Source organism: Melospiza melodia, chromosome 18 (assembly GCF_035770615.1).
Source record: "Melospiza melodia melodia isolate bMelMel2 chromosome 18, bMelMel2.pri, whole genome shotgun sequence".
Classification (NCBI taxonomy): domain Eukaryota; kingdom Metazoa; phylum Chordata; class Aves; order Passeriformes; family Passerellidae; genus Melospiza; species Melospiza melodia.
Window position 1 is genome coordinate 11,472,047 of NC_086211.1, and position 23,791 is coordinate 11,495,837.

General features: G+C 40.5%; 1 long non-coding RNA gene across 1 annotated transcript in view; it reads right to left on the reverse strand.

Annotated features, from left to right (window-relative positions):
* LOC134426421 (uncharacterized) overlaps window positions 1-23,791 on the reverse strand; it is a 414,658-nt gene that overhangs the window by 107,148 nt on the left and 283,719 nt on the right. The window contains exon 4 of the long non-coding RNA XR_010029985.1: window positions 13,406-13,595. This is a non-coding gene — a long non-coding RNA (uncharacterized LOC134426421). The remainder of the gene's footprint in view (window positions 1-13,405; window positions 13,596-23,791) is intronic.

A 23,791-nucleotide genomic window follows, 5' to 3' on the forward strand; every position in this document is an offset into this window, starting at 1 on the left:
GCTGTACAGGAAGACAGGATAAAGGACAGGGTTTATGGCCCAGGCCTCTCCCCAGAATTACAGGTTCTCTTTAAAGATGGCTTAGATAAATATCTTTCATGAAAAGCTTAAATGTCTTGCTGATCCTGCCTTAGGATAAGGGAGGATTAGCCAACCCCCTTGAGGCTGCCTCTCATCAGAACTGTCTATAATGCGATGTTTGTAAAATGTTAGGGATTATCTTGGCAATAAGACTGTCTCCTGTTAGAACAAGACCTTAAAGAGGCGAATTAATGACTCTGACTAATTGGATAATGCAGCAAAGGAAGGGTCACGTGCTGCATCCAGGTCGAGCCCTGGTCCAAGCTGGCACAGCCCTGCACTACAGCTGGCTCTTGGCTGCGCAGATTGAGGAGCTGTGGCCAGCACTGGTGTTGGGGAAGCTGATCCTGCAAAGGTCATTTCCTAACATGATAAATGCTGCAGCAAGGCTGGCCCTGCCCGCTGCCTGCTGCGCCGAGCTCTGTTCCGAGATAAGCACGGCGAGTTCCTGCACGTGTGGGATGGAAATATCAGCAGGCTGTTTGCTGTGCTGGGGCAGTGTGGGAGGTGACCTTTCCCCTGGCTTGCTCTTCTCATCATCTGCTCTCTGATAGAGCAGCAGCCGGGCGCAGAGTGAGAGGGGAGCAGCTCTTGCACGGGTGATAGCAGCTGCTGCAGAGCCAGCTGTGCTGGAGGGTGCCCTCACTGACCACAGGGCAGCCGCAGCAGGAGCTCTGCTTTGCTGCCATTCCTAGCACAGGTGTGTTTTAGGCAGACCTGACCTGTTCAGGGCAGCCACAGCAGGAGCTCTGCTTTGCTGCCATTCCCCAGCACAGGTGTGTTTTAGGCAGACCTGACCTGTTCAGGGCAGCCCCAGCAGGAGCTCTGCTTTGCTGCCATTCCCCAGCACAGGTGTGTTTTAGGCAGACCTGACCTGTTCAGGGCAGCCCCAGCAGGAGCTCTGCTTTGCTGCCATGCCCCAGCACAGGTGTGTTTTAGGCAGACCTGACCTGTTCTCAGTGAGAGCAGCAGCCTGGCTGCAGCCCAGGGTATTCCCCCCCCGACACAGGGCAGGGCAGTGCCCTCTCAGGCTGCCTGGCACCGAGGGTGCAATTAGCACCCAAATGACTGCAGGGCACACTCGTGCTGCTCTCATCCCGACAAAGTCTCAGTGCAAAACTCCCTGTTCTCCTTCAAGTCCCAGCCCAACCAGCCTAAGCAGAGCCTGGCCTCAAGCATCCTTGAACAATTGGATATATTTCTCAGTTATTCACAGACAACACCATGGCTCTTAACTCGTCACCTCAAGGTCCTTTCCAGAGCAAGGCAGGCTTTTTTTTGCAAAGATATCCATTAACATTTGACAGACTGAGCCTTATAGCAAATGTTCTGCAAGGACCCCAGCAGGTGATCCAAAGTTCCTCCCTCCCACTGCAGGCTCTGCTGGCCTCACAAACACTTCAGGAAGGACCCCAAATCTTTCCTTCTGTGCCATTATTTCTCCTGTTTTCAATAAACCAGGGCCTCAGTGGGGCTTTTTATTTCTTCCAGGCACTTGATTGCATTTAGCCTTTTAGCGCTTTAGTGAACTAATTTTCAATCAACTTAAAAATGAATTCCAAATGTAGGGTCCATAATTAAAAAGAAACAGTTAATCCTTTGTGACAATCTGAGTCCAAAATTATGCTTCTAAATTATTTGGACAATCATTTAGGGGGAAAAAAGAAATCTCTTTCCCAAGGCTGATTACATCAATGCTCTAAAGAAACATTTCTTCCTTAGGTCTGATTTCCCTGGTGGTTGTGATATAAACCCTGAACTTCTTAAATGTCACTTAATTTATATGATTTTTCTGTTTACCCTTTTAAAATGACAAGTTGTTCTCTAGTATTTATGTCTGTTTGAAAATTAGATATCATGGGCAATCCAGTGCTGCAGTTGCATTTCTGTTAGCTTAAGCTTAGTAAGCACTTACCATAAAAAGAGAAAATAAAAATATGCCTACTCTTACTTTTTCAGTCTTTCCCTTTTTTTTGCTGCATCCTCCACCAATTTTAAACAAACTACTCAACTAACTTTTTACACTTTGATTCCTGACAGGGTAAGAAATTTAAACTGGTTACTGCTTTGCCTTTGGTGAGCGATTGAAGGAGTTAAGGGCCTGCTTTTAACTCTCCATTGCTGCCAAGGGTTAATTAATTTCACTCCAGCGTGTGGTCCCCACTGAACTCTCCTCCTGTGGCATCACCTTGCGGCGGGCAGTGCCTTGCAAACATTATAATCTTTTCACAAGACCTTTTGACAGTAATGAAATTAAATTGACCTGTGTTGCATCTGGTCTCTGAATTAAGATGGCAAGATTTGTAGACATCAATTTGGACTGGGGAAGCATAGCCCAGCTCCCCAGATCATGCTGAATTTAAAACAATCTCTTTTTCCCATAATTATTTTACAGTCTTTCCAAAAGGCCATCCCTCTTTAACACAAGAAAGTCAAAACAAGTTAATCATACTTAACAGGCACATATGAATTACCTCTGTGTTTATAACCTGTGCTTGTAGTTATTTTATATCAGTGAAAAAAAAGTGAGTTAACTTTGAAATTATCCTGTATGGCAAAATAGTTTTGGAGAATTGTAGAGAATGCCCACATTGTATTTGAGGCTGGGAAGATACAACAACCAGGATGAGAATTCATTAAAATAAAATGTAAAAACATCTTTTCACTCTTACCTAGGGAGACAAGTCTTGTGTTGCTGCACTGTCTGTATGCCTCTAATAACTTCTGAGAGTAAAAAAGTTCCTTTTCTAAGTTTATAGCACGGGGCAGATCTCTGGGATGTGCATTCCCAAAGATTTGATAAAGAAGGGACAAAACGCAGTATCAGAAACATCATGCATGTGGTTCTTTCTCTGGTCAGTGATCACTACTATTGAATCTCAGATTAAATGAAAATAGGTTCTTCCCCATTCCTCCATGCAATTTGAGTCTCAAACTAAGAAAAATTCCCACCAGTGTCAACCACTTAATTCTACCTGATTACCTGCTATATTAATATGATGATTTGCTCATTTGAACCCATTGATCTGTTGATTCAGTTTTAATTGCAACCTTGATTTGATCACTGTGTTGCTCCACTCTTAATTACCTCAGAGATACTACCTAAGATTGGCTCAGTTATATGCTGCTTTAATTTCATAGCTCCTTGCTTGTTCTAAGTTTTCAATCCAGAACTGGGACACCAGGCTGCAACACAGCTCGTGAAGGCAAAGAAAAACTATTTGCAAGGCACTGGGGACACTTCCAAATGAGCAGCCAAGTCATTGTCATAACTCTAGAAACCATTGGAAGCCCCTTCTATTTCATTTTTAAATAGGGACTGTAAAAGATCTGTCTGAGCCTCCCCTACTTGGGAATGTATTTGAAAATTAGATTTCCACTTTGGGATTCAAAGGTAATCCAAATTTTAAGCAAAGATTTCTGAGTTCCATGAGCAGTAATCCCAAGATTATTATTCCCTAAGAAATAATGCATAAATAAAAAATTAACTTGATATAATTTTTTACTCATACCGAATTCTTACATAACCCTCCCTTAAGACAAAATTAAAATTTCTGCTGAAACACAGATAAAAAGGAAATGAAGTTTTAGAGAGGACACCTGTTGAATAAATACCTTAAGGTCACTTTTTTTTTGGTGTAGATGCATATGAAGAGCCAAACCCCCCAAAGGGCCTTACAGGAGTCATAATTAACTTTCATTGTCTCAAAGCCCAGGGCAGAAAGAAATTGAACTGAGGGTAAGGAAAGAAAGGTCAGAGATAAAGCTTTGCCTGAAATGTCACATGCTATGCAGGAATGGCATGCTGGCACATTTGCCAGTTTAGTGAGAAGGCATAAATACTCATTTATCACCTGTTGAACACAAGGGCAAGGAGCAGGAGAATAGTGCAGGATAAAGCAATGAGAACAAAAGGTCTCCGAGAGATCAAGATGCCATCCAGGTGCTTTCTCACCTGGCTTATCTAAAAACCAGTAGCTAGAACTAAGGTAAAACTTTAGAAGTTTGAGACTTGCCACCTTCCATGAACACCAAGCTATTTTGGGAACCACCAAGGAAGAAATTCTTACAAATTTTAAGGCAAGAGCTTCACCACAGTTACTTTATCGTGCTGCTGTGAGAAGTCCAGGCAATACACACCTCATTTTGTACTTCCTTCTGTGAATAATTCAATGCCCCAGTCTGCTGGAAAACCAAAGCCACTGGAGTATCTGCAGTATGCTGACATGTGTTTCATGTCTGGTGGAAAAATGGAATAAACCAATATTAATTTGCATCACTAAAATTAACTGTGTGAGTTTGCCTTGGTCATGTGACCAGAAAATCAGTAATTTATATATTTTTGCCTGTAAAATTTATCCTGATTTTTCACCTCTGGAGAATATCTGGTGGGGATTTCTCCTCTGAGCTGAAACAGAACAATGGAACCTTGGGACCTGGGTGCACCAAGGTTCCAGGGCCATTACTCAGTTACAGGAGGTGAGGGCGAGATCTGAGCTGCCAGCAGCTTATACAGGGGCTGAACACAACATTTCTGAGCCTTCCTCAGTGGGAGCTGCTTTTGTCTCTTCCAAGATGCTCGGTGCTGCAGGAGGCTGAGCTCTGCTCCCCCTGAGCAAGGCAGCACTCGCTGGTCCTGCTGGATCCTGCATCCCTGGGATGTGCCCCGGGCTGCCCTCAGCTCCAGAGCAGCCCCCACGTGCACTGGAAATGCTCAAAATCATCAAAAGGCACAAAAACTGCCCCCACATTTCCTCTGCCAGGTCTGCCTCTGTTTGTACCTGGCATAATGGGGTCTCCAGGCACTGCACTGCTAATAATAACTTCAAAGCACCTTTTTAAAGTTTAAGGGTTGAGCTTGAAAACAACTCCTACACATGACATCTTTTAAAGATAGCAGCCAGTGGACTAGAGAATATTGACAATTGCAGTACTAGGATAAGTAAACAAGTCTCTGTGGATTTGATAGCCCAATAAATATCCATTATTGCTTGTTGCCAGGCTCTGTGACTGAAAATGAAAATGAGGATAGAACAGTTCTTAATGGCTGATAGCAAAAATAATCGAGTCTTATCTAAATCAAACTTTATTGGCCTGGATGAATTACTTTTGGCCTCCTGTAATCAAAGCTGAAAATTCACCTGTCAGGCACAGTATGGTAAAACTCATTAGAGCCTCACCATGTGCTGTTATGAAATTGCTCCATATGGCAGTGCATGATTGTTTATTTACTAGATTCAAATATAGGCAGGTTTCAGAAATATAAAAAAATAAATTATTATTTTCAAATTCCTTCAAGGCAAAAATGTATATGCTGAAGTTCCAGACTCCTATAATGGAAATATTTCACTTGTAGAAGGAATTTTGCCTCGTGCTGCAGTGAAGCTATTGATCAGGCAATTGGCAATCCTCAAGTGTGAGGACTCATTAAAGCAAAGGTATATGAATCATTTTTTAATGACATCTCTTTGCTTTCAGCAGCTTAGCATGTGTCCTGGTTTCAATGGATGCACTGTAATTTAGGCAAGCTGTCTACAGACTTCAGCCATTACTCTTACCATATGTTTTCCTCAAAAATTACCATGCACTGGGGCCTGCTCGCTGCAGTCGTGGGGCGAGGTGCACTCTCTCTGCTGCATCAGCACGTTAACATCACTTGAAAAAGCAAGAGTAATGTGCTTATAAAAAGAAATTCCCAATTAGCAAGTTTAGTGCATGTGTGTTAACTTGGATTAAATACATTCCAATTATGGGCAGCTCATTATTAAAACTACAGCCAGATGTTTGCCAGAAATGGGGGATCTGGTAAACAAGTCTTTCCCTATTTCCCTGCAAAAAGATCCCCAGGTTATTTCCCCTTCTCATTGGTTTCCAATATAGTGCAACACTGCAGTACAAAAACTGCAGCTCTGCCACACCATGTATACATTTAAAAGCAGAAAAATGCCAGAAGTGTGGTGAGTTGGTTAAAATATCAGGAAAGTCAGATTTTAAAGGCCAGCAGTTCTTGCAGGCTCAGGCACAATTTGGAAAACAGGCTGTTAGCAGCTTCCCTTACTAGGAACACTTGGGGGAAAAAAAAAAAGTACTGAAACAAGGAGAATTTAATTCTTCTAGTTCCATATATTTTGATGGCCTCAGGTTCAAGTGGCTCACGTGCATGTCTTGGCTTTATTGTGCTTAACAGCTCCACCTTTCATGTGTCCTAGTTTCTGGGGCCTTTCAGAGTGGGCTCAGATTAAAGAGAAATCTGCACCTTTAAACATTAAATAATAAATGTTTTAATAAGCTGACACAAAACCAAACAGAAAAAAGTGAAAGATACAAGGTATGTTTTCTGTTACACCCTTAACTTCTTTGTGTCACCTAAAATATATGTACTTAAAAACAAGCCACATTTTCAGCTTATTCCACCATCCAGTTATTTCAATGGAAGTTAATTACTGAAGTAGGACTTAAATACTTCTGAACTGCAAAGTATCCTTGAAGTTTCAACATATGACCAGTGTAAAGAAAGAGGATTTTTCTTCAGGGTCTCTTTTTTAGGCATACATATTTGGGAGAAGGGTTTTATGCCAGGACACCACCAGTAACATTGACTTCTGTGCTGCTGTATTTACCGGAAAACAGGAATGCAGCTCTCAGAGAGCACCAGCAATCTGAATATGATAAATTTGACTTTTATTCTGGCATCAGTGAGATGAATGACAAAATCCATGATCTGTTCCCCACTGCTGATACAACAGAAGCAGAAAACCAAGGGCCCTCTCTCAGTGCGGAGATGGAGGAGCAGGTGGCTGCAGGGAAATACCACAAACAGCAGCAAACAACACTTGCTTTTGGTGCCTGTGCTCACCCAAAGCCCAGCTAAACCCAAACTTAAGTTTCTAGAAAAGGGATTTGTTTCTCAGCTCCCTGTCTGCACAAACAGCCCAGCTAGGGCTGTACCAGGCTGAGCCATGCCAGCAAACTGCTGCTGTCTGTTCACAGGCCTTTCAGGTCTGTGATATTTCAATTACATTTGTACAGTGCCAAAATCTAACAAAAGAAAGAGAGCAGATGAAATTAAATAGGGAAAAAAATATAAATTGCTCATATAGAATATTTCATTCAGATAGAGCTTTAAACAGGCACGGGGACAGAAGGCATGCATGGCCACCTCAGGTGGAGGTCTCAGTTTGGTGCTCAGGTGATCTGAAACCATCACACCAGTCCAGAAGCTGCAGAAAAAAGCAGGAAGCTTCTTCCTCACTATTTAAACACAGAAAAAATATCAAGATTGTATTCCTGATCCCTACCCTTACCATCCCATTGCTGCTGTGTTTGGCTTCCTTGTCCCTACCCTTGAAATGAGAGTAGTATTGAAAGAGGAATTTCACACATCAAAGAAGCACATGGAAAACGGATGGACCTCCTTGCTGAAATTTTAGGACATGGGAATTTTTAAATCTTCCATGAGGAGGCAGCAACTTCAGCTGTCCCCAGGTGTGATTTTGGTCTGACAAAAATGCTCTTATTTCCATCAGTAGATGGTTTAAAAAGTGTGTGGGTAAGACAGACACAGAATCTGTCTTGAATTATGGAATACCAATTCCTTGTGTTACTTGAACAAAATCCCCACAGGCAACCAACACTTTCCCAATGCAAAAAAAAAAAAAAAAAACCCAACCCAATCCAAGTTAGTGGTAACTGAAACAAAAGACGCATCTGAAGGACACCTCTATGTGCTCTGCTGTTAAGCAAAAAGACTCTTTTGAAAGCCAGAAGAAAGAGGATAATTAAGAACCACAAGGAAATACCACTCATAAAATCATGGCACTTGGGAGCTTATAAAAGAGGAGGAAAACACTTGTATCAAATATGGACCAAAGACAGAGCACTGGAGGGTTAGGGAAATGACAATCCCACCGTAGGCTGTCACACACTTTCACACTGTCATTAGAAAATTCTGTTTAGTAGACAAAGAGTTTAGTGGCTCAAGGGATACTGCTATAAAGGTTTTCAGCATTGTTTGTGCATAATCTATGTATAACATTCAACTTGGGAATGAGATATGATGTAGAAAATTGCTTTTGCAGTCCTTGAAGCCAATAATTTAGCTCTGCAACCTTAATTTATAAGGGAAAAAGGAAGGTAGTTGGAACATGAATTTGGATCACCGTCAGATTTAGGAATGAAAGTAATTAATGCTTCTGTGAAACTCCCCTGATAGTTATTTTTGGATCCAAAATCTTTAAAGAAAAGTTTTAATTTAGGGGCAGAAGCTCATTATATTCTCCAAAGAATCCTGCTGTACTAAATCATTCTGTCTCCAATTCATAGCCCCACATTCCCTCTGTACATGCAGCTCCTTCACTGATAAAGCAGCAAATTATTTCCCACCTCAACTACTGAAACTTTGGCTCTTTGAGCTGTTCCAAACTGAAGCTGCTTGCCCTGATACACCAGGCCCTTACTGTTACCATGGGTTGATGGTGACCAAAGTCTGGCTTTCCACTTCGGCTCAATATTCCCTGCTGGCTGCCACATCCCCATATTCTGAATTTCCTAACAGCTTTCTAAGCAACTCCCTTGGCAAGACCCTGCTCTACACCACTCCTCGACTGCCCAAACCACTGCTGACTGTTGTTTCCCTCTGTGGTACTCCCAAGACATCGTGGGGTTTGTCAAAAAAACTACCGAGGCGACAACTGCCTGTGATTGACAGCTGTGAACGTCACCTCTCCGCTTTCTCCAGCTCCCTCCTGCATCAGTTTGTAATTTTGTCTGACATTTTTCACTTGTGGGTTGTATGTTGCTCCAGACTGTCAAATGTTCAGGCCATATTTGGTGATATTATGATATATTAGTAATAAAGGACAATGGAATTGTACCCCTGGGGAAGGGAGAGTCAAGGACTTCTGTGATATTTAGGCTGTGGTTTGTTTTTTTTTATTTTACCCTGTTCTTTAATGCCCTCTGTGACTAAGTCCCGGGTGATACCAACCAGGCAGAAATTAATATTTAATCCTACTCCAAATTCCTGAGTCCTTCAGCTCTGTTAGTTCTGTAGGGGTCTTCATTTGCACTTAGAGCTACAGTTCCAGGGGTCAGCACAGGTTCTGCTGAAGCCAGTGGAAAGGTTCTGGTTGGCCACAAGTGGCACTGAAAGAGGGGCTCGGAACACTGAACAGGGCAGCGAGTTTAGGAAAGGTTTCATCTATTTACTTATTCCCCCTTATTCAAAAATCACCTTTCATCTTTGGTTATTTACATTCTCCAAAGCAAGTACTTATGACAGACAGCTGCAAACAAAACCCAAAGGTTTTGGAGCTGAAAAGCAAGCAGCTGTGCTCTGCCACTTCTATTGGCATGGGGACACGTTTTCAGATTCTCAGTCAAGCCTACAAGTGCTGTTCAAGTCTCACACAGGGATAGCTGCAGTTTGAAAACTTCCAAAAGGCCAGCACAAACACTGGGGCCTCATCCTAGCTTTCAAGCCAAGGGAACTATTTATGTGAGCAAATTTAAGCACTGAGCAAGCTTTACAGGTTTGTGCACTGATATTATAATCCTACACATGAGCAGAATTGTTAATTGTCCTAATTCCTTGGCTATTTCACAATAAGAATAATGAAAGGAAAATCATATGCATACTTCAGCATTAGCTTAAGTCTCTCTCCTGCTGCCACTGATAGCTCTTTTGACTTAGAAATGGTGGCCAATGTTTGCTGAAAAGGATGGTCACACCATTCTCATTGTTAGCCCTTGAAAAATGTATTACTTCAAAAAAAAATCTAATCTCTAAGATTTGGTTTTTGTAAAATGTCTCTCTTGGAGAAGTGCCACGAAACACTTTATTCTGCCTTTTTATTTTTTTCCAAAGTAAGATTTTCCACCCCTGTTTTAATAGGCTGTTATAGCCTTTAACATGCCATGAAATTAAATGCCTCCATTGGGGATCCATAACTTATCATAACAATAGTGTTTCTAGCACTTGTTGGAACTGTGAGGAAAGTTGGAAGGTGGTATAATAATAAGTGTAGCATTTTAAAGGACTACAGAATTGTCACTGTACGTTACTGAGCTCCCACAGTTAACACTCATGAATTAAAAGCATATAAAAGTGATAATAGCTGGGTTTCTAAAGAAATGACTGACACTTGGTGAGATTATCTCTTTGCTGGAATTAACCTGTGATCCCCTGGGAACCATAAACCCCACAAAAAATTTGGAAGCACGTTAATTTGATAACTGACCCTGCTTGAAGCAGGAGGCTGGAGTAGCTGACCTCCTGAGGTTCCTTCCAACCCAAATTATCCTATGATTCTAATCACTTCCACTAATTTTTGCTAGATACCTGTAATGATACATATATTAGGTATGTAGCAAGAACAGATCACTTTCTTCTTGCTTGCATAACTTTACAAAATCTCCAGTGCAAAATTAATTAAAAATTGAAGGCCAAGTTATGCCAGATATAAGGGCCTTTTAAAAGAAGGGAACTGATATGTGCACCCATCTCTGGCACTGCAGAGATGCACATTGTCTAATTTATAGAGGTGCCAAGCATTTACAGCCTCCAACCAAATTTCTTTTCTTTCAAGAAATATGGGAAATTCTTCAACCAAGCAAATTGCATCTCTCAGGAAAGGAAAACTTCTGTAAGAGTACTCACAGCTCTGTGTGCATACAGTACCTTGCCCTGAACCAAAACTTGACTCAGCTTTCAATCCTTCAAGGCTCCAGCAAATAACTGCTCGATGTAGAATCATTCAGGTAGGAAGAAAGACCATCAAGTCCAACATTTAACCCAGAACTGCCAAGTCCACCCCTAATCCATGTCCCAAGTGCCACATCTACACATCTTGTAAATCCCTCCAGGGAGGGTGACTGCACCAATTCTCCAGGCTGGTTGTTCCAATGCTTGACAACCCTTTCATGAGCCACTTCACATCTTTGCCCTGCTGGTTTATTCAGAGTCACATCAAACCCTCCTCGAGCTGTGTACACCCCTGTATTGTTTGCTGGTTTGAAAGGTCTTAAAGAACAGGCTGTCATTGACAGTCCTTGAACATCTTTCTAGTTTTCAGCACCATGGACATTTTGGACAGTTTGGTTTTTATCACAAGAGAATTTCTCAACTCCTTTTGAAAGAGTTAGGAAGATAACTACACCTCATTAGGGAAGGTGAGAGACACATTGCATAAAACCATTTTCACAATGACCAGAGTTTGGCAGAGAGAAAATCTGCCAAGCTATAAATTAAAGTAAGGCACTTGTAGGAGTGAGATTATTTAAAAAGCAAAATCAGTGATTGTTTAATTAGATTCTGAGAGGAAACAGAACCATCACATAGAGAACTTCCACCAGCCTTTAAGCATCTTAATGAGAACAGGATTTATTTTGACACAAATATCAAAATAAAAGAGAGTAATTGAGGGTAGCCACAAGAGGGGTCAAAAATCTTCCTAAAGGGTCTAGAGCAAATCTATTTTTATTAGAGGGAAAACCAAATGCTCTTTAATTAGCACTGCCAAAGACCTATCAACACTACTGGAAAAACATTCATTTCCTCAATCTAAATGATAAAGCCAGCTGCAAAGGAGTTTTTCTGTAGTGGTGGAAATTGGGATTAGAGCCAGTGATTTAATCTGAGCCTGTCCACATTGGAACACTGAATATACAGAGTTTGAAACTGCACCTCAAAAAATGTTAGTTTAGGGTATGGGCACTACTTCCATTGAGGGCTGAAGAGGCAGGAACAGGAAATCACATAAGAAATATTTGCATAGTCAATTGTCACCGAAATCTTGTTTGGTGTCACATTAGAGGAGCATGAGGAGGGTGAAAAAAATCACCAATCCCACCTCATGCAGGCACCACTCCAGTATAATGCCCCAAATTTTCAGGCCATCTCCGGATTTGGCCATCACTAGGCACAGCTGATGGCTCCACAAAATGATAGCTAGGACTTGTCAGGATGAAAAATAAGTAAGGAGTAATAATGAAATATTAATGTACACCCTGTTTAATTAAATGACAATATCATTTTCTTGTAATCCTTCTCTGACTCTGCTGGAAGAGTACAGTGTTGACATGATAATTTTATAAACTTCCTTGACAGTTCACGTTAAACCATCCTTCATTACCACAGATTGATAATTGGCACTTACAAAGGAAATGAAATGTCTGAAAAATTCATTAAACATGCCAAATATCTGAGGAGACCTACTGCAATGGCAAAGTTATCTAAATCACCATGTAAGCAGCTAAAGGGCTGCTTTCCTTTATAAACTCTCAAAAAAAAAATTAGGAAAAAGTCATGACTTCCTATTATATTTTTAATGCAATGGAAGTGAAGCAGTTGCTTTGAGACAGATTCAAATCTTCCTTCCATCAAGTGATTTTGGCAGCAATTTCAATTAAGTCAATAAAGTTATAGTATTTGGCTTTAGATCTTCTCTCCCCTCCTTTCACCTTTCTCCAGGAAATAAAAAAAGGAGATAAATCCTTATTTCTGCAGCTATTCCCTTAATAATCTATTACAACAGAGTCTTGTCAGAAAGCCTTATTTGGATATTTCCAAGTGATGTATTTCCACTGTATTTGTCATTTCATCCCTCACAGTCTATGCAGATCCATCCAATAAACTGCAGACACCTTTCCCTTTAATGTACTTTGGCATTTAAATTCCCCATGGCTGCTCTATCTGTGCAGCTCAAACTGCTTGAAAAAGCAAGAACATTGTTTAATTACATAAAGCTGCTAAATATCTGAGCAAAAGAAGTTCTTGAAGATATGCCAAATATCTTGGCCTATCCCTCAGCTCAGGCCAGGCTCAGGAAAAAGTAGAAACTAATAAAGAGTAAAATTTCTGCTGTCAAAATTATTGTTTGGCTTTTCACTGCTTAATGGAGATGGAAAAACACTTATAAAATTCATACTTTTTGCAAGCTACACAGAATCCTAACAATTTTCTGAAGTCATGTAACAGGGATAGAAGGTAGAGAGAGCTGACCATCAGAATTGCCAGCTCCATTTGAGCACAGCTGAGCACCGGAACCCCTGAGGCTGGATCATCCCCTGACCACGACAATTCACTGAAATTCTGGACACAAGAGTGGACAAGGTACCAGACAAAGTTGCCAACTGCCTGATACTTTTGATCCCATTACAATCATTTGTTCTAATGAGAAATCTACCTAAACAAGTAAAACCACCATCTACTTTACATCCAAATAAAATGGCAGAACCAGATCTTTTTTGATTTTAACATGACTGAAATTTTCAGTTTCTCTTTCTCTAAAATGATAAAAATAATTAAATAGATTTGTTATCTTACCTACAAAGGAACATTTTATGAACCTCACTTGTTTCTGTTGATTGAAGCTACTTGGTGTATCAAACAATTCAGTGATGAATCAGAGATGCATTTGTGCTGTCACTTCCATGCTCCACATCTCAGAAGCTTAATATTCTGGACAAGTTGCAAGACCTTGGGCATGACTGACTTTAAAATGGCATCCTGCCCTCTGAAAGAAAAAAAAAGAAAAAAAAAATTACATTTCCTAATGTGGCTAATTATTTTCCCAAACAGTTTAATTTATCTAATGAAGCAGACAAGGACAAACCATTACTAATATACCTTATAGGATGAAGTTTGATAGAATTTTTTTGAGGCTATGTAAGTAGACTTCTGAAAGTATAGATGAAAGGAAGACCAGTATGGTAGATTTACACAACAAAAAAAAAAATTTTGCCATGATTGTCTTTCCCTCCAATTAACCATCAGCTCTTCTCATGGACAACAGGAATGTGAGGTACAAAACACATCCCTCAGGAAACGGCCTAACTTCCACAGATTTTTCAAAGTTCTGTAAAGGGCTTTATTAGCCTATCCTCAAGGTTTGCAAGGCAATAATCAGCAGGCTTTGCTGAGAGCTGTAGTGCAAGGAAATGTTTCCAGGGGTCTGAAAATCCTCAGCAGAGCCCTGGTGAGTGGGAGCAGCCACCCCTGCCCAGCTCCCACAGCGCCAGGACAAACCTGTGGGACACAGGCAGGGAAAGTGGCAGCTCCACACAACACCCGTGTGAGGCAGTGTGAATTTATGTTCTAAGATGTTCTAGGATCCTGTAAAATCACAGAATAAATTATTTCCATATTTCAGCTCTGACCTTACCGTAAAACTTTTGCTCTATGAATAATCCCATTTCATTATTGCAAGGTTGCATTTCTGAAGGTTGGTAGTAAATTATATCTATAAATAATTTGGCAAGTTACTGTTTGCAAGTTGCTTGTAACTTTTATCTTTAGGAAGGTCTGTCCTTAGACCACCTCAATTCTGGTCCTTCACCTTTGCTATTAAGCTGAAAAACCAAAATATATAGTGATGGCTACTTGAGTTTGTATCCATGCTGTGAATTACCATTTAAATTCCTTCCTTAATAGCAACAGAACTTGCCCAAACAATCTGAACCATTAAGCTACTGCTCTGGACATCATATTTTTACTTCAGCCTTTCTTTTCTCACAGCGTATTCTCTGACCATCAAAGACTCAAAGGAAAAGGAAAGTTGGAGGTAGGTCAGATAACTGGATTCTTATTTTTGTCACCCCATAAAAAGATCTAATCAGCTCCTTTGTGGCTTGCCCAAATTCCATGGAAATCAATGTAAAGACTCACATCGATTTGACAGAGTATCTTTGCCAGGTCTTTAACGTTTCTAAAGCAAAATTTAATAGGATGCCTAATTAAAGACTTAATTAATGTCTGGATGATGTTTTTCAGAAAAAGAACTGAAATTAATGCTCATGGTATTCACAATTCTCCACACCAGCCTACTGATTCTATGCTGATTAAAATCTCCTGAATGTATTATATATTTAGAATTACAGAAATCGATAATTAAAAAAAAAAAAACAAAAACAAAACAGAGCATATTCATTTAAGAGGAGAAAGAAGAGGATTCACCTCCTTTCTCTACCTTGTAGCTGCTAAGAGCTTACTATAACCACTAAAGCCCAGAGAAATTTATGTTTTTATTTACAAAAGGCTGAATGCTATCAAAGATGCAGAGTTGCAGAGTTTTTCTTTTTTCTTGTTCTTGTTTTCCCTATGCTTGTAATAAAGCTGATTTTTTTTTTCTTGCTTTAGCCTGAAACAAAATAGCTGATTCTCAGGTGGAAAAATAATTAGTAACATGGGAAGCTGAATGAATTTTGAGATATTGAGGAAAATGTAGTTTGAACTGTCAGGTTTACTCACTTACCCACAGGAACTACAAAGCAGCAAAGAAATAAAACCCTCTTAGAACTTAAAGCTTTCATCGACCTATTCCCTCTGGCTGATTTTTTCCCCAAAACACTCTTTTCCCAGTGGTTCCTATTAGAAACACAAATAGTTTGCCTCTCTGCATAGTGAAAAATGTCATACTTACTTCTTTTAAAAGGACTATTAAGTTATTATTACCTTTTAATGTGAGGATAGCATTTCTATGCAACCTGTACAACCAAATACACTTCACAGGAGCCCTTGCCTTGCCTGGATTGTCACAGGAATGGGAGCTGTCAGAAGCTCAGATGTCACTGTTTATTAAGCCAAAGGGAGTGGTCTAAGAAGCCAACCAACACAGGTGTAGGGCCTGCCAATAACAGCAGGAGAAGATCTCTGTATGGATCGGCACAGAGGATCCTCACAGCCCCTCCCGTACTCTACTGTGAAAAATTTATGGGTAGAAATTGACTCTTGGTGTTAAAATTATGAAAGAATAAGGAAAATCAGCACACAGTACCTCAAGCAAGACCCTGAGTCTTTTGTTGTTTGTGGTCTTTTCTACCTTTTGTTCATGATGTTGTTGCTGTTGGGGTCATTTGGTACCTCCTGAAGTCAAGAGCCCCAGGTGCATCAATGCCAGGGCTCGAAAGGGGGCAGCTGAAGCTCCATGGCTGCTCTGAAATGTGTGCTGTCATAGGGATCTCAGGAACCTGCCAGGAAAACCTGAGAGACTGGAAGGCCACAATGGGTGGCTACAAACTCATTTGTGAACAGAGAAAGGGAAGAAGAAGAGGTGAAGCTGCATTTTAAGTAATAGAAAAATCTGAATGTATGAAGGTGGCCTGAGACGACAAGAAGTCCAATGACTGTCTTTGGGGCAGGACTAGTGGAGTCATCACTGAGGGGGAATTTAGGTTTGGTGTCTGTTACTGACACCCCAATCAGAATGAATGAATGATAAAACCTTTCTTCAGCTGCTGAAAGAACCTGGTGCTCAGGGGTGACTTCAATTGCCCAGGCATTTGTGAGAGCAGCACAGCCTGGCAGGAGCAGCTCCAGCTGTGGGCTCTGACATGGCAGGGATCATCCCTCCAAGTGTCTGCTCCTTTGATCTGATCAGGACATTCTCCAGATTGAAGTATTTGCTATTTATTTTGTAACAACTCCTCTCTTACACTCCCCCTCTCTGTTACGGTGTTCACAGGGGTCTCAGATTGAGGGAAGAAATGAGGATCTGACTCCATGTTTCAGAAGGCTGATTTATTATTTTATGATATGTATTACATTAAAACTATACTAAAAGAATAGAAGAAAGGATGTCATCAGAAGGCTAGCTAAGAATAGAGTAGGAAAGAATGATAACAAAGGCTCTGTCTTGGACAGAGAGTCCTAGCCAACTGACTGTGATTGGCCATTAATTAGAAACATCCAACATGGCCCAATCCCAGATGCACCTGTTGCATTCCACAGCAGCAGATAATCAATGTTTACATTTTGTTCCTGAGGCCTCCCAGCTTCTCAGGAGGAAAAATCCTAAACGTCCCTCAGAAGATTTTACGTACCCCGATTCCTTGTTAAGCTGTGCCCAACAGAAGCACCAATTTCTTTGTGCATTTGCACCAGTGATTTGTAGCTGAGCCCTTCTTCACTCCAGCCTGCTTTTCCCAGGGGATGGAAGTGGCTCTGACTGCAAATTCCACTGCACTGTGAGCCCACGAGGCTCAGTGCTGTACCCAGCCCCTGCCAGCCTGGGCATGGAGGCTCTGAGCAATGCCAGCCTGAAACAGGAGACAAGCATGGTGCTGTCACACACATCAGAGCTGCATTTCTTATTTTCTCTTACAAGTCAGTATTTTCTTAGCACTGTTGCTTGTGTCAATCATATTTAGGAATTCCCATTCATATGTGTGCTTTTTATTAAACACTAAGGTCACGGCCCTTCAGGAAGATAAAGTTAATTAAAATACTGTGCATTAGAAAGAAGAATTGGGTGATTTCACTTGCTAAAAATCTCACCTGATTCAGCCAAAGATATTAAAAGCACATGAAGAAATGCTAGCTATAACCTTTTACTGAAAGATGCTGTTTGTATAGAACATTAGTAAACAGGGAAATGGCTGCATGGATGTGCAATCTTCATCTTCACTGCCCAGTTACTGAAAAGTAAAGAAATCAAAAGCAACAAGCTCCAAAAATATGGAAGCCTACAGGAAGGACGAGAAGGAAACTTGTTAAGGAGGGATTGCAGATAGTATTCCTACCAGAAAAACGTTGGGAAAGTAATTCCAGAGATATCCAGGTCTTGGCAGAGAGCAGAACAGGTAAGGGAAAGTCATGAGGGAACTTCCCAGCACCATGACAAGCACCAATCCTTTCCGTGGCACCATGAAAAGAGGAAAGTGTAAATGACATTCCCTAGTTAGTCTATACTAAGAGGCATTTTTAGAGGGTGAAGAGGGCATGGAAAGGATCAGGGCAAACCAGAAGTGATCCAGAGAGCAAACTTGATACTGGGCACAGTGGAGAAAGGGGAAAAATACATTTAAGAACAACTTATTCAAAAGCTATTAAAACAGCCAATCACTGTTAAATTGTGATTGGAGGAGGAAATATGCCCTGGAGGGAGTGCAAGCCATGAGATTGACTTCTTCAAATGCAGAGCTGTGGTGGAGCAATCAAATAGTCCAAAGGCAGCTTTCCCCTCAGAGATGAGACAATCTGGGGCCATATGACCTCAACCTTTGATACACACAAGGAAAATTTAATGAGAGGCTTGCTATAGAACCTGGTGTCTAGAAATGACAAATTGCAAGCTTTGCTGACCCTTTGTGAAGGCAAAGTTCCAAACTTTCATCAGCAAAATTGAGCATCTGGGACGAGCTTGGAAACTGAGACATGAAAGGAAGGGAAAACTGACTGTAACCAGACACAGGTTGATAAAAGCAGCTGAATTCCACATTCTTGCTAGCTGAAAGTGAGATGGCAATGGAGGAACACAAAATAAACCATAAGAGCATCAACACATGATGCAGATGCCATCACTGGCTGGGAATATCAATTTGCTTTCCCCCAAATCAACACTGCTTGAGAAGAGGTGCTCTGGTGATTTAGTCATTGCTAAATTCAGGTAGAACCAGGAGGGACCCAAGTGTTCACAATCACAAGAAAATAAATGAGATTAAACTCTCCCAAGCTGTCATAGCTTCCGAAAAGGCTTACTTTGGATTTTGGCTACAGGATAAAGCACAGGCACAGCACAAAACAGAAAGATTATCTTTAGGAGCTTGCATCTCTGTAATTGCCAGAATGTTAACTGTAGGAGATTGCAGCACTCAAAACAAGTCAGTTAATATTTCCAAGTGCCAGAGATTTTACCCAGATTTCTGACACCATATCTCATGCAGTTAATAAGTTTCATGCTGATTATTAAACTGAACAATACAGAATATCATGCTGTTGGCAAAAGTCCCCATTATCATTAATAAGATTAGAAATTTGCCTCTAAAAAGGAAGAAACAGCTCTAAGCAATTGATCTGTGCCTCCAGAAGACTAATAATATGAAAAAGCAAGTGATTTGTCCCATCAGCCTCTGTTCTAGCTCCTATTCTAGCAGCAAAAGAACATTTCTGACAATTAAAAATCTCTACAGATGGAGCAAATGTTAACTTTGAGAAGTTTTTTTTGCTAGATCTGAGCATGGTATATGAAACACTGTCCCTTACAGCCATCATCATTGACAGCTTCAGAACAGAAAGTAACAGAGAGTCAAACACAATGATTTGGGGGGTTCTGCTGGAGGCAGAGCTTTTCTAAACAAGCGGAATATGTGTGTGCCAAGCACTGAGCCTCTCTGGAATGTCAGGTGAGGTACCTGAAGGCAGAGACACCCAAAGTCACTAGCAAAGCTTAAAAAGCGTAGGCATAATTCCCAACACCCACACAATCTCCCTCTCAGAAAAAACCCACACTGGCAAATTGAGGATAAATCACTCCTCACAGAAAGTCTTAAATGACAGGATTTGGCTGCAGTGCCTACAATTCTTCACTGAAATGTTACATCATGTCACTTTTTATTGTCCTGTGTGCATGCAAATGTGTACAAGATTAGTGCTGCTGCTGCAGATGAGGAGATGAGCAACTGCTCTTCCTAAGCCTGAATCCTTTCAAAAAATCATTGATATAATGAAATCTAATTAAGAACAAGCTTAGTGTTCTTCTTTTTTATTTTAGGAAACGGGGAAGAAGCAGAACTCAGACAAATCATGTGCCAAAAATACCCCAAAAAACAAAGAAACAAACAAACAAAAAAAAGTAGAAAAATAACCCCTTTTCAGTGTCATTACAGCAACAAAGTTTAAGAAAGGAAAACATATCAGTAGCAGAATGTTTTAAAAGATCTCTCAGTAAAATCCAGAAACAAAAACCTAGAGCAAAAGCAGATTTAAAGGTTCTGAGTACACTCTAAAACTGAGACCAGCCAAACTGAGTGTTAACAATCAATATTCTTTAGGCGTGTTAAAGCTTCACCTTCTAGCTATAAAACAACACAATGGTGGCTCCTATATTTTGTATGTGGAACTTTGACAGCAGAGCAGATATATCTTCATCAGTACTTTGTGTCTGCCTGCCCCCTCACTTCAGCTCTTATTGTCATTTTGCAATATATTAATGATCCAAATCATCGAGTGATTCCAGTTAGGCTGCAAGAAGTTCTCTGAAGTGGGCAGCACTCCTTATAATGATAGATTGCAGGAATAATGGCCTCTTTACTGAAAGCAAAACATCAGAAAACTGCCTTAAAAATGGCAGAAGAGGAGGGACTGAAGATAGCAAGTGCTTCATTAGCAAAAATATAATCAACTGTTTTAGAGGGCAGCATAACTTTATCCTCATTTCTGCAAGGCTCGCTTGTGTATTAATGATCATGCAGACATTAAACATCACACACCTAGGAATGTAAAGTGTTAAGAAAAGATTATTAAGGAAGAGATGGACTTAAATGATCTTAAAACTTAATTCTTAAGAGTTTTTCTGTACACCTGAAAAATATATGTTTTTCTTTCGCTGTAACTCCTAAACAAAAACGTGTAAGTTTAATAACTTAATTTTAGAGACTCTGGAGACAAGAGGAAATTGTACAGGTAATGAAGAGATTTCTTGAGCCTGACCTGGACTGGAGCAACCACCTATCTCTCTGTCATTGGTTTGGCACACCTTAAACAGTCTGAAACTTGAAGTGTTAAATAAAAATAGCATAATTCACAGGTCAATTAAAACAAACCATGCTTTTCTCCCTTCCTCTCCCATTCTCCCTCCCTTTTATTTCATTGGATTTGCTGCAGAACTGACCAAATCTCATCCCTTTCAACTGCCCTGAAAAGCTCTTTAATTGCTTTCTGCTACTGCAATTAGTAAATGCAACATGGTGGCCATTATTATATTTCCAGGTGCTCTACAGATTTTCTGACAATAAACTGGACTGATGAAAACCATGAATGCACAAACAATCTGTAAAGTTCAATGCTTCCATTCATTAGGCTACCCGAGTAAGAAAAATAGCATTAATATGGATAAGTCCTTCAACTTCCCCCATTAATAGCTGGTCTTAACTTACAGGTGCCTTTTTAATCTCTCCTGAGTTCCTCTAGAACCTAATGAATACATGTAATAATAACATCAATTCAGAATTTAATCCTGATTCTAGTCTGTCTTAAATTAGACCTCAGTCATTAAGAGATTACAGGATAGTGAATGATAGTTAATCAATGTGTTTAATTTGGCCCCATTATTTATTTGATACACTTTCTCACATAGCGACTATAAATCTTTTTCCCCCCAAGCTTGGCCATCAGAAGTAATCCTGAAATATTGAGCGAAAAAATGTTAAGTTTGATGATCCTCTTAGGTGCAGGTTAAACTATAATTAATCTCTCTGCATGTGCTCAAACCTTTCAGACCAATGCATATATGCACATATGTAATTCATACATAGCAAACACTCCAGGTAATATTTATTGTGCTTTATGTTTTGTCTCTGTTAACTCTTAGCCCTATCAGTCAAGATTTCCCAGCACTTACCACAGCATTAGCCCTAAGCATCAGGAAATCACATTTCTTGGTGCCAAGGGTTTAAAAAGATTCTAATTCAGCTATTAAACTGGAGGCAGCGTGTGCCAGCCCCACAGCGCATTCACCCATTAATTCTGTCCCCTGGAAAAAATGACTACCTCTTGCACCAGGCTGATAAAATGAGGAAACATGCTGATTATGTCTGTGGCAGCTATTCTTGACCCAACCAACAGTGACAGTCATCAAACCGCAGCACCTAGAGCGCTGCAAGCTGTGTGAGCTAACCCGAGACATCATTAATTCTAAACACCAGAGCTCTCGTCCAGATACTGGAGTTCAGAGAAGCTTAAAAACAAATCCCTTTGGTGGGTGGAAATGCTGTGTGCTGCTCATAATCACTTCGCTGACAGCGTTTGGAAGTTGTTTCTCTAGCTGGACAGGTCAGACATGAGAAGTAAAGTGCCAGTGTCTTTCACTGGATTGCTCAAAATTGGGCCTCAGATTCAATTAATAATGTTAGATGGGCAGAGAACAAATGGGTTGAGAGAATAGCTGGTTTTTAAGGGGCTTTTATCACTTTTAGCACAACAGGATGGAAGGAACAAAATAGCTGTGAATGCTGCAGATTGAGTGATTTGCCCAGCCAGGATCTGAACGTATACACGTGTTCAGTACAGGAAAAACATAGGGGGAAAACCAACACAGAGCCCTTTCAACATCATCCTGTCAAGTCTTTGGGAAGACACTAACTATTCAGAGGGGTCTTGGGACTGAATTTCTTGGCAGTTAATGCATGAGATAAGATCAAGGAGGTGCCCCATAGGATTAGTGCACATTAAGCTTCTATTGTAGGTTAATGAAGGATTTGCTCCCCCAAAAAGGTCTTGTACTTCATGCTGGTGTGTGCAGTGTGACTTACTCTTAGATGGAAAATTACAGCTTACAGCATTGTCATGAGACTGCAAAAGACACTCTCTAAGGCTTGGAGGTACAGTTCTAACATCAAGGGCAGGAAAGGATGGAGGGGAACCAGCCCAAAACCAGTGGCTTTCTTCTCCTTCGTGTCAGAGAGGTGAGGATTTGGCTGTATCATTATGATATAGTTGATAGCAAAGCCTTACCTCAAGCAAAAAAAATGGCTTTGGCATATTTATGTTCTCTTCTCATGTAGGTTCAGTATGATTATTTCCATTGCCAGGTTTAATCATAGACCCAAAGCATTCATAAGACAGAAGATCTCTGTATAGCCCTCCCAGACGCCAAGAGCATTTTGGATACAAAATGTGGTTTTTCATTAAGTGCTACCCTAAAATTTCTCATTTGTACCTCTCTGCTCATCAGCGAACAAAAAAACCCCAGGCAGACACATGTGCATTTTTCCATGGGGTGAGTAACCAAATGGTATCCCAGAAAGTATTTAGGTTATGGAAAAAATACCATGTACAAAATACCATGGAAGTGCACTACTCAGTCTTCCAGTTTGTGTTTCTAAAGACAAATGTGCTAAAAGCCAGTGGCTGAGTACTGCATAGAGGAAAACCACTACATGTTCCTGAGTATCTTCACATCTTCATCTTTCCTTTCAGGCATAAAGAAAGTAACTAGATCTTCAGGAGAGCTTCAGGATATTTAGTGTGACAGACTGTCCTGAAATACTGGTAATAAATAGGAGCTAAACAGCACAAAGCTCCCACAGTAACATTTCAGTCATTCAGGGCCCACTGGGTACCCCACCAGTTTCATCTCTGACTTTTTATTTCAATAAATACATTATGAACTCCTTAAAAAATATGACTAATTGGAATGGGAATAGAATCAACAATTCAGTACAGAAACATCTTAGGCAGACAAATGGTTTGAATTTTTAATAATTCAATTATTCTCCTTTAACCAAAATTTTGGGGTGCTGCTTTCCAGTAGCACGCGTTTTAGTTTTGGATAGAAATGCTATTCAGATTTTTGTTGATTTTTTTCAAAATGGCAGAACTTGTGTTGCCTTAGCAATATAATTTCATGCTGTGTTATTTTCACAACTTCTGCATTCATGTTTACTTGCCCACAGCAGTGGAGCTAAGAAATTTTTGCTTGCTCATTCTCCTTTTAAGAAATTTTACTAGTTAATAAATAAGGCTTAGCCTTGTTGCAGGGGTCCGTCCCTCAATAGTTACTATTCTCTTTCTGACTCAAAGACCAGCTGCAATGAAAACAATGCCCTCTCATTCCTCCCAGCACTTAAAAAGGTTTATAGATCTCCAGCCTCCTACAACTCAGCAGAAAACTGCTCGCACTTGACAGTCTTCAGAAATCAGCATTGTTTCCACCCTCACTAAACCTGTCAGGCACACAAGGTCAGGAAATGAGGAGAGCTGATGTCACCTGAATCA